Consider the following 12922-nt stretch of genomic DNA (forward strand, 5'->3'; position numbering starts at 1 on the left):
TACTCTGCCGGAGAGGGAATCAATCATGGAGGGCCTCTGCATCAACCTTGTTGCACCTCTCAAGAGTAATAGGTACGAGAACTCTAACTCAGAACTACTATGATGCTCAACCACTGTCTAAGTTTTGGTTCTTGGTTTCATCTCGGTGGATTTTAAACTCAAATCACTCAGAGAGGGGATGCTCAATCAATCTTCACATAAATCTTAAGCAGAGCAGTCAATGGACAACGTTAGAGCGGGGTGGCTATTTATAGCCGCAGCCTTCCCTGATGGGAAATGACCAAAATGGACATGTATGTCAACCCGAACGACACGAGTCCAACGACCAGAAATTGAGCACAGTGGTAACATTCCTTGTGGAGCAAGAAATGCTAACTCCTCGTTCCAAAAGATATCTCATGCAGCACTGAAGAACTATGTCTTCTGCTGACAGGTAATCATTCAAAACATAAAGAGATTTCTCTCATACTTGCATAGGTTTGGACTAAGCATCACGTCAGATCTAAGCTTCGAGAACCTATACCCCTCTTAATAGTACGGAGGTCCTAAGACTCAAGAAGGAGAAGAAGAACAACAAACTAAATTCTACGGCTTTGCTTCGCCTTCGATCTTCTGAGACACTTTCCTTCGGATGAACTTCGAACCAATTGCTTCACATTAGCAATGGATTTTAAGGGCTCGACTTCTTTGCATCAATCTTCTCACCAGAACGGCCTCGAGAGATATGACACGACATCTCTATATCTCAAATATCCTTCAGTGAAGTTCGTCGAACTTGACACCAAAGTTGGCATTCTTCTTCGGTTCCGCATGGACTATTTCTCTTTGCGTGCACTAGGAAACAGATCAGTCCATGCCTATTTCTATCAACAATCTCCAAAACACAGGGGGGCAAGAATTGCACCAACAATCTCCCCCTTTTTGGATGATTGTTGACAAAAAAGAATACATCGAAAGATAGATGAAGTGAAATGAAATAGGCTATGAATGAACCAAGAGATACGAGGTTAATAATATGAAGATAAACATGCTCCCCTCTAAATGTAAGCATTCTATTGAAAATGTCCCATTTGAGGTTAATGCTAGAGAGATGATCTGGAGAGAAGCAATGTGAATCTTCGTGTGAGGAGCATTGCTGTTGTGTAGTATTTGTATTGATGAACAATGTTGTCGTCTTGTCTGAGATGTTTTCCTGTGACACACAATCTTGAAAAATATTTGTTAAAGATTAAGAGTACTTTGAAATGATTTGTCATAGAAATAAGTCATGAAGATTTACTCAGAATAGAATTGTATCCACACGAAGCATATAAAGTCTCTACAAATTAGATATGCAAGATATATCACAGCAAGGGATGTTTTATCTCGAAGTGAATGAGCTTCGTATGAAGTTTTCCTTCAAATAAACAACAAAGAAAATGTAGCTGACGAAGGAAAAATTATCGCATCGGAATGGCTGAATTGAAATAAAGTTCGAGAATCGAATAGATTCAGTCGTAAGACATGTTTCTACAATGTTAGACAAAGAATATCAAAAGCCAGGAAAGGAAATAACGCAGAATGAGACAATGGATGTCTCTTTTTAGGGAGATAAGCTTGTCAATCGCTCTCAAAGTATTATTACTTCACCTGCAACATCAGTGAATAAGTATCGAAGTTGATTATTGCACAGAAAGTAAATTTCAGTAGCACCTGCATCCAAATAATACAAAAGCAAATAACATTGCAAGGGTTATTAACGGTACATGACGACGAGGTTTACCAACGCCATATGCAGAGTTTTAAACTTTCATAGCGAGAAGCAAATAGTTCAACAAAGGAAACCAGATTGTTTGAGGAAAGCAAGTGACGAATGAAAACTCCTGCAAATATCCCTCTCATCTATCCTCTCGATATTCTTCTCGCCCTTTTGTCAATAAGTGTAAAAAAGGAAAGAGAATGCATATGAGGAACTACTCATACAAAGAACCCTCAAAGCTCGAGCTATTTGGAGAAACAGAAGGAGGAAAAGTTGTAGCTGAGGCAGGAGCAGGGCTTGTAGCATGGGCTTCAGGAGCAACTTTAGGAGTGGAGCGAGGAGAATCAGGTTTGAAGATCACAGTGCCAGCAATATCTTCAATCACATCGCCTGGTTCCACAAAGAGGAGGTCAATTGAGCCAAACTGCCGAGGAAGCATTGGGGTTTGCCTTCGAATGTGGGGAACTTCAAACAGATTCAGATAGTCATATTACTTTTCAATTCCCTTCGCAAAGAGTTGCTTGCGATCATAATGCTTCTGCAGAAGAGTCCAAGTGCACTTGTGAAGTTATTTCTCATGGAGCAAAGCTTCACAAGTGTAATTGTGAAGCAAATTGATTTCAGCCATCATTTCCAGCTTTACTTTGGGATCGAGCCTGATGTGGCTCTCCAGGGCCTGCTAGGTCCGGAGACAAATCTCATAAATAGATGGATTTTCATCCCGAGGGATTTCCATAGTGGCCTTAGTGACTTTGGGAGCAACCGCATGAGTAGAAGCACTTCATCAATTAGAGTTTCTCCTTTCCCAATATCCTTCACGATTTGAAGAGTGTCACGAACCGGAGGCATGAAAACTTTCGGGACATGTGGGTAGAAAACCTTCTTTTCTGTAACCTGTTTGATGGTGATTGCTCGTATTGGCATTGGTAATTCCCCGAAGAGGAGAGGATGATGCATCACAGCAAAGGTAAGTATTTCCCTTAGCTATGAAGCCAAGGTTATCAATCTAGTAGGAGAACCAAGCAACACTATGCAAACAACACCTGCACACAAACAACAAATACTTGCAACCCAACATATAAGAGGGGTTGTCAATCCCTCAACGATATTGAGAAGATTAAATTGTATGAGATTTGATAATTAGATTTAACTAAAACACAAAATAAAAAAAGTTCAACAAGGTATTTTTAGATTTAATATGATAGAAAATAGACTCGGGCCCCATAGTTTTCACTAGATCTCGCAACCAACTCATGGCTCGGGCACCTCTAGCCTACCCCAACTTATTTGGGACTAAAGGCTTTGTTGTTGTTATATAGATTGCAATCCGTCTTGTCCTATAATAGTTGATAGATCGTTTTTACAAACTATAGGTGTCGTGATTGATATGAAAGAAGGGAATATTAAATCTCAGTTTCCATTGAGAAAGGGTAAGGAACACTTCCCTAGAACTAGAATTAAGCCACCATATGAGTCAATCATGAGGGCAACCTATGGAGCAAAAACTAAAGATGGCAATACTTGAATCTATGCATTATGCCTAGCTAGGGGCATAAAACAATAGCGCTTGTTGGATTGCAATCTATATCAAGAACAATCAAATCTATGGGCATATAATTCCTATTTGCACATATAAAAACATGATTAATTCTTACCAAAGGCTTTTTAATAGTAGAATGCGCCAAGTGCAAATTAAGAGAACATTCTTTTGTATTAGTAAAACCTAGCACATCTTATAGAGATTTCGGAATTGTGGAAACACTAGCACCCAAATCACATAAAGCATTGCACTCATAGTTTTTTATGTTGACTTTAATAGTGGGTTCCCATTCATCATATAATTTCCTTGGAAGTGAAATCTCTATTTCTAGCTTTTCTTCAAAAACTTTTAGCATCGCTTCTACAATATGCTTATTAAAAGCTTTATTTTGTTCATATGCATTAGGTGAATTTAGCATGGATTGCAACAAAGAAATGCATTCAATAAAAGAAGAACTATCATAGTTAAAATCTTTGTAATCTAAAAGAGTGGGCACATCACTAGTTAAAGTTTTTACGTCTCCAAACCCACTTTTATCAATTTTTTCAACAAGATTTTCACCCTCCGAATTATGAGGACACCTTCTAACTAAAGTTGACTCTTCTTCAGTCCTCTTATAATCAATTTTAATATTACTAAACAAGGATCCAATAGAAGAAAAACTAATCATCTTAAGATCTTCATCATTACTATGAAAGCAATCGGGCGAAAATGCTCTTTCTAAAAATTCTCTTTTAGCTCTAAACATAGCGGTTCTTTTCTTACTTTCAGCCGGGGGAACATATAAAGCTTTAATTTATTCATTGACATCAACCTTGGGTGGAAAAAAAATTTAATCTTAAGACTTTCTACATCATGAGTAATTCTATCAATGCTCCTAGACATATCATCAGTCTTATTCAATTTTTCTTCTATCGTAGTGTTGAGAAATTTTTGAGCATCAATAAATTATTTAGTATTACTCTCAATATCAGAGGGAATCATATTATTATTATTATTATTATTATAAGAATTACCATAGGAATTGCCATAATTATTAGAGGAATTTCTAGGAAAAGGCCTAGGATTAAAATTACCTCTATAAGCATTATTATTGAAGTTGTTTTGCGAGACAAAATTCACATCTACGGGATCATTATTTTTCTCAATCAAAGTATACAAAAGCACATCATTAAGATCAATATTAGCATTTTTACTAGCAACAAATTTCATAAGTGCATCAACTTTTTCACTCCAAGTACTATTTTCTTCAATAGAATTCACTTTTTTACTAGTAGGAGATCTTTCGGCATGCCATTGTGAATAATTTTCCATAAATCAAGCAATTTAGTAGCTTCACCAAAGCAATTTCCATAAAAGTACAACTTGTGGCGGAATCTAAAAGATTTCTAGAAACAAAGTTCAATCTCGCATAATTTTTTTGTATAATCATCCATAGATTTAAACCATGAGTAGGACAATTTCTTAGCATTAATTTCATTCTTTCCCAAGATTGCTCAACTTGTTCATGCTCAGGTTGCCTAAAATTCATGATTTTATTTTTGAGGGAAATAATTTTCGTAGAAGGAAAATACTTAGTAACAAAAGCATCTTTGCACTTATCCCAAGAATCAATACTATTTCGTAGCAAAGATGAAAACCAAAATTTTGCATGATCCCTCAAAGAAAAAGGAAATAAATTTTAGTTTCCCAATATCATTGTCCACATTTTTTTTCCTTTGCATATCACACAATTCCATGAAAGTGTTTAGATGGGACGCGACATCCTCATTAGGATTGCCGGAAAATTGCTCTTTCATAACAAGATTCAACAAAGCGGCATTAATATCATAAGACTCCGCACTAGTGACGGGAGGAGCAATAGTAGTACCAATAAAATCATTATTATTAGTATTGGAAAAATCACATAATTTGGTATTTTCTTGAGACATCGTGACTACACAAAAAAGATCACACACAAACAAAAGATCAAACAAGAAAATGGCAAACGAAAAATATTTTTGTATTTTTGTAAAAACTTTTTAGAAGTGGGGAGATGAAAATGAGAGGCAAATGGAAAATTAATTAATTGCAAGGAGATGAGAGTTTATGCGTAGGTACTTGATAGATGCTGATGATGTCTCCCCGACAACGGCACCGGAAATTCTTCCTTGTTGCTTGTATCTGCATTGGTAATTCCCCAAAGAGGAGAGGATGATGCATCACAACAAAGGTAAGCATTTCCTTAAGTTATGAAACCAAGGTTATCAATCCAGTAGGAGAACCAAGCAATAGTATGTAAACATCACCTGCACACAAACAACAAATACCTGCAACCCAACGCGTAAGAGGGGTTGTCAATCCCTCAATGGTATTGAGATAGACTAAATTGTATAATATTTGATAAAATAGATCTAACTAAAACACAAAAGAAAATGAATAAATAAGAAATGCAGAAAGGTATTTTTAGATTTAACATGATAGGAAATAGACTCGAGGGTCGTAGTTTCCACTAGAGGCTTCTCTCAAGAAAATAGCTTACGGTGGGCAAACAAACTACTGTTGGGCTATTGATAGAAAAGTGAATAATCATGACGACATCCAAGGCAATGATCATGTATATAGGCATCACGTCCAAGATTAGTAGACCGAAATGATTCTGCATCTACTACTATTACTCCACACATCGACCACTATCCATCATGGATCTAGTGTATTAAGTTCGTGGAAAAACAAAGTAATGCAATAAGAACGATGACATGATGTAGACAAGATAAACTCACGTATGAATAAACCCCATCTTGTTACCCTTAATAGCAATGATACATGCGTGTCATGTCTCTTTCTATCACTGAGATTTGAGCACCGCAAGATCGAACCCGTCACAAAGCACCTCTTCCCATGGCAAAAAAATCAATATAGTTGGTCAAACCAAACCAAAATTTCGGAGAAGAAGACAAGATAAACTCACGTATGAATAAACCCCATCTTGTTACCCTTAATAGCAATGATACATGCGTGTCATGTCTCTTTCTATCACTGAGATTTGAGCACCGCAAGATCGAACCCGTCACAAAGCACCTCTTCCCATGGCAAGAAAAATCAATATAGTTGGCCAAACCAAACCAAAATTTCGGAGAAGAAATATGAGGCTATAACAATCATGCATATAAGAGTTCACCAAAGGCTCAAATAATATTCTGATCATAAACCCACAATTCATCGGATCCCAACAAACACACCGCAAAAAGGAATTACATCAAATAGATCTCCAAAAACATCGAGGAGAACATTGTATTGAAGATCAAAAAGAGAGAAGAAGCCATATAGCTACAAGCTACAGACATGTAGGTATGTGGTAAACTATTCATGCATCATCGGAGGAGCAACAAGGATGATGAAGAACCCCTCCATGATCGTTGCCCCCTCCGGTAGAGTGCCAAAAAGGCCTCTAGATTGGATCTCGTGGTTTTGGAACTTGCGGCGGCTAGAAAAGAACTTCCTCGACCCCTAGGGTTTTTGGGATTTTAGAGTATTTATGGAGGTGGAGGTCGGTTGAGAAGCTTCCCGTGGCCTCCACTACCCACCAAGGTGTTGGGGATCGTAGCAGAAATTCAAAATTTTCTTACGTGTCACCAAGATCAATCTATGGAGAGACTAGCAACGAGAGAGAAGGGGAGTGCATCTACATACCCTTGTAGATCGCTAAGCGGAAGCGTTCAAGAGAACGGGGTTGATGGAGTCGTACTCGTCGTGATCCAAATCACTGATGATCCTAGCGCCGAACGGACGGCACCTCCGCGTTCAACACACGTACGGAGCAGAGACGTCTCCTCCTTCTTGATCCAGCAAGGGGGGAGGAGAAGTTGAAGGAGATCCAGCAGCATGACGGCGTGGTGGTGGAAGTAGCGGGATCCCGGCAAGGCTTCGCCAAGCGCAAGCAGGGAGGAAGAGGTGTCACGGGAGGGAGGGAGGCGCCAGGGCTTCAGGTGCGGTTGCCCTCCCTCCCCTCCACTATATATAGGGGCCTAGGGGGAGTGCCGACCCCTTGTAGATCCCATCTAGGGAGGGGGCGGCAGCCCTAGGGGTGGCTTGGGCTCCAAGCCAAGTGGAGGCGCCCCCACCCCTTAGGGTTTCCAACCCTAGGCGCATGGGAGGCCCAAGGGGGGCGCACCAGCCCACCAGGGGCTGGTTCCCACGCCCCTTCAGCCCATGGGGCCCTTCGGGATAGGTGGCCCCACCCGGTGGACCCCCGGGACCCTTCCGGTGGTCCCGGTACTATACCGATGACCCCGAAACTCTCCCGGTGGCCGAAACTGGACTTCCTATATATAAATCTTTACCTTCGGACCATTCCGGAACTCCTCGTGACGTCCGGGATCTCATCCGGGACTCCGAAAAACTTTCAGTTAACTGCATACTAATATCTCTACAACTCTAGCGTCACCGAACCTTAAGTGTGTAGACCCTACGGGTTCGGGAGACATGTAGACATGACCGAGACAACTCTCCGGTCAATAACCAACAGCGGGATCTGGATACCCATGTTGGCTCCCACATGCTCCACGATGATCTCATCGGATGAACCACGATGTCGAGGATTCAATTAATCCCGTATCCAATTCCCTTTGTCTACCGGTATAGTACTTGCCTGAGATTCGATCGTCGGTATCCCGATACCTTGTTCAATCTCGTTACCGGCAAGTCTCTTTACTCGTTCCGTAACACATCATCCCGTGATCAACTCCTTGGTCACATTGTGCACATTATGATGATGTCCTACCGAGTGGGCCTAGAGATACCTCTCCGTTTACACGGAGTGACAAATCCCAGTCTCAATTCGTGCCAACCCAACAGACACTTTCGGAGATACCCGCAGTGCACCTTTATAGCCACCCAGTTACGTTGTGACGCTTGGTACACCCAAAGCATTCCTACGATATCCGGAAGTTGCACAATCTCATGGTCTAAGGAAATGATACTTGACATTAGAAAAGCTTTAGCATACGAACTACACGATCTTGTGCTAGGCTTAGGATCGGGTCTTGTCCATCACATCATTCTCCTAATGATGTGATCCCGTTATCAATGACATCCAATGTACATGGTCAGGAAACCATGACCATCTATTGATCAACGAGCTAGTCAACTAGAGGCTTACTAGGGACATGTTGTGGTCTATTTATTCACACATGTATTACGGTTTCGGGTTAATACAATTATAGCATGAACAATAGACAATTATCATGAACAAGGAAATACAATAATAACCATTTTATTATTGCCTCTAGGGCATATTTCCAATAGTCTCCTACTTGCACTAGAGTCAATAATCTAGTTCACATCACTATGTGATTGTAATGAATCCAACACCCATGGGGTTTGTTCATATCTTGCTTGCGAGAGAGGTTTATCAGTTAATGGGTCTGAACCTTTCAGATCCATGTGTGCTTTACAAATCTCTATGTCATCTTGTAGATGCAGCTACCACGCGCTACTTGGAGCTATTCCAGATAACTGCTCTATTATACGAATCCGGTTTACTCCTCAGAGTCATCCGGATTAGTGTCAAAGTTTGCATCGACGTAACCCTTTACGACGAACTCTTATACCACCTCCATAATCGAGAAAATTCCTTAGTCCACTAGTTACTAAGGATAAGTTCGACCGCTGTCATGTGATCCATTCCTGGATCACTCTTGTACCCCTTGACCGACTCATGGCAAGGCACACTTCAAGTGCGGTACACGGCATAGCATACTATAGAGCCTATGTCTAAAGCATAGGGGACGACCTTCGTCCTTTATCTCTCTTCTACCGTGGTCAGGTCTTGAGTCTTACTCAATACTCACACCTTGTAACACAGCCAAGAACTCCTTCTTTGCTGATCTATTTTGAACTCCTTCAAAATCTTGTCACGGTATGTATTCATTTGAAAGTACTATTAAGCGTTTTGATCTATCCTTATAGATCTTGATGCTCAATGTTCAAGTAGCTTAATCCAGATTTTCCATCGAAAAACACTTTTCAAATAACCCTGCATGCTTTCCAGAAATTCTACATCATTTTTGATTAACAATATGTTAACAACATATACTCATCAAAAATTCTATAGTGCTCCCACTCACTCCTTTGGAAATACAAGTTTCTCATAAACTTTGTATGAACCCAAAATCTTTGATCATCTTATCAAAGTGTACATTCCAACCCTGAGATGCTTACTCCAGTCCTTAGAAGGATTGCTGGAGCTTTGCATACTTGTTAGCATCTTTCAGGATTGACAAAACCTTCTGGTTGTATCACATACAACCTTTCCTCAAGAAAAACGTCGAGGAAACAATGTTTTGACATCCTATCTGCAAGATTTCATAAATAATGCAGTAACTGCTAACATAATTCCAACAGACTCTTAGCATCGCTACGAATAAGAAAGTCTCATCGTAGCCAACTCCTTTGAACTTGTCGGAAAACATCTTAACGACAAGTCGAGCTTTCTTAATGGTGACACTTACCATCATTGTCCGTCTTCCTTTTAAATCCATCTGCACCCAACAGCCTTACGACCATCAAGTAGTTCTTCCAAAGTCTATACTTTGTTTTTATACATGGATCCTCTCTCGGATTTTATGGCCTCGAGCCATTCATCAGAATTCGGGCCCACCATCGCTTCTCCATAGCTCGTAGGTTCATTGTTGTCTAGTAACATGACTTCCAAGATAGGATTACGTACCACTCTGAAGTAGTATGCATCTTTGTCGACCTATGAGGTTTGGTAGTGACTTTATCCAAAGTTTCATGATCACTATCATAAGCTTCCACTTCAATTGGTGTAGGTGCCATAGGAACAACTTCATGTGCCCTGCTACATACTAGTTGAAGTGACAGTTCAATAACCTCATCAAGTCTCCATCATCCTCCCACTCAGTTATTTTGAGAGAAACTTTTCCTCGAGAAAGGACCCGTTTTTGGAAACAATCACATTTGCTTCCGGATCTGAAATAGGAGGTATACCCAACTGTTTTGGGTATTCTATGAAGATGCATTTATCCGCTTTGGGTTCGAGCTTATCAGCCTGAAACTTTTTCACATAAGCGTCGCAGCCCCAAACTTTTAAGAAACGACAGCTCAGGTTTCTCTAAACCATAGTTCATACAGTGTCGTCTCAACGGAATTGTGTGGTGCCCTATTTAAAGTGAATGCGGTTGTCTCTAATGCCTAACCCATAAACGATAGTGGTAATTCGATAAGAGATATCATGGTATGCACCATATCCAATAGGGTGCAGTTATGATGTCCAGACACACCATCACACTACGGTGGTCCAGGCGGTATTAGTTGTGAAACAATTTCCACAATGTCTTAATTGTGTGCCAAACTCGTAACTCGGATATTCATCTCTATGATCATATCATAGACATTTTATCATCTTGTCACGACGATCTTCAACTTCACTCTGAAATTACTTGAACCTTTCAATAATTCAGACTTGTGTTTCATCAAGTAAATATACTCAGCATCTACTCAAATCATTTGTGAAGTAAGAACATAACGATATCCACTGTGTGCCTCGGCACTCATTGGACTGCACACATCAAAATGTATTACTTCCAACAAGTTGCTTTCTTGTTCCATCTTACTGAAAACGAGGTCTTTCAGTTATCTTGCCCATGTGGTATGATTTGCATGTCTCAAGTGATTCAAAATCAAGTGAGTCCAAACGATCCATCTGTATGGAGTTTCTTCATGCATATCTACCAATAGACATGGTTCGCATGTCTCAATCTTTTCAAAAACGAGTGAGTCCAAAGATCCATCAACGTGGAGCTTCTTCATGCGTTTTACACCAACATGACTCAAATGGCAGTGCCACAAATACGTGGTACTATCATTACTATCTTATATCTTTTGGCATGAACATGTGTATCACTACGATCGAGATTCAATAAACCATTCATTTTAGGTGCATGACCATTGAAGGTATTATTCAAATAAACAAAGTAACCATTATTCTCCTTAAATGAATAATCGTGTGGCGATAAACATAATCCAATCATGTCTATGCTCCACGCAAACACCAAATAACAATTATTTCGGTTTAACACCAATCCCGATGGTAGAGGGAGCGCGCGATGTTTGATCACATCAACCTTGGAAACACTTCCAACATATCATCATCTCACCTTTAGCTAGTCTCCGTAGCCTTTTATTTCAAGTTACTAACACTTAGCAACCGAACCGGTATTTATTACCCTGGTGCTACTAGGAGTACTAGTAAAGTACACAATAATATAATGTATATTCAAAATACTTCTGTCGACCTTGCCAACCTTCTCATTTACCAAGTATCTAGGGTAGTTCTGCTTCAGTGACCGTTCCCCTCATTATAGAAGCACTTAGTCTCGGGTTTGGTTCAACCTTGGGTTTCTTCACTAGAGCAGCAACTGATTTGCCGTCTCATGAAGTATCCCTTCTTTCCCTTGTCCTTCTTGAAACTAGTGGCTTAACCATCAACAATTGATGCTCCTACTTGATTTCTACTCTCGCGGTGTCAAACATCGCGAGTTGCTCAAGGATCATCATGTCTATCCCTGATATGTTATAGTTCATCACGAAGCTCTAATAGCTCGGTGGTAGTGACTATGGAGAATCATCACTATCTCATCTGGAAGATTAACTCCCACTCGATTCAAGCAATGTAGTACCCAGACAATCTGAGCACATGCTCAACGATTGAGCTTTTCTCCCTTAGTTTGCAGGCTTAAGAAACTTGTCAGAGGTCTCATACCTCTTGACGTGGGCACTAGTCTGAAATCCCAATTTCAGTCTTTGGAACATCTCATATGTTCTGCGACATTTCAAAAAACGTCTTTGGTGCCACAATTCTAAACCGTTAGTATTACGCACTGAACTATCATGTAGTCATCAAAACGTGTATGTCAGATGTTTCCCAACATCTATAGACGACGCTCGAGGTTCAACGCACTGAGCGGTGCATTAAGGACATAGCCCTTCTGTGCAGCAACGAGGACAATCCTCAGTTCACGGACCCAGTCCGCATAATTGCTACTGTCAACTCTCAACTAAATTTTCTCTAGGAACATATCTAAAATAGTAGAACCAAAGCGTGAGCTACGGCATAATTTGCAAAGACCTTTTGACTATGTTCATGATAATTAAGTTCATCTAATCAAATTATTCAATGAACTCCCACTTAGATAGACATTCCTCTAGTCATCTAAGTGATACATGATCCGAGTCAGCTAGGCCGTGTCCGATCATCACGTGAGACGGACTAGTCATCATCGGTGAACATCTTCATGTTGATCATATCCACTATATGACTCATGCTCGACCTTTTGGTCTTTCGTGTTCCGAGGCCATGTCTGTACATGCTAGGCTCGTCAAGTCAACCTAAGTGTTTTGCATGTGTAAATCTGGCTTACACCCGTTGTATGCGAACGTTAGAATCTATCACACCCGATCATCACGTGGTGCTTCAAAACAACGAACCTTCGCAACGGTGCACAGTTAGGTGGAACACTTTTCTTGAAATTTCAGTGAGGGATCATCTTATTTATGCTACCGTTGTTCTAAGCAAATATGATGTAAACATGACAAACATCACATGCAAATCATAAAGTGACATGATATGGCCAATATCATCT

Source organism: Triticum aestivum, chromosome 7A (assembly GCF_018294505.1).
Source record: "Triticum aestivum cultivar Chinese Spring chromosome 7A, IWGSC CS RefSeq v2.1, whole genome shotgun sequence".
Lineage (NCBI taxonomy): Eukaryota > Viridiplantae > Streptophyta > Magnoliopsida > Poales > Poaceae > Triticum > Triticum aestivum.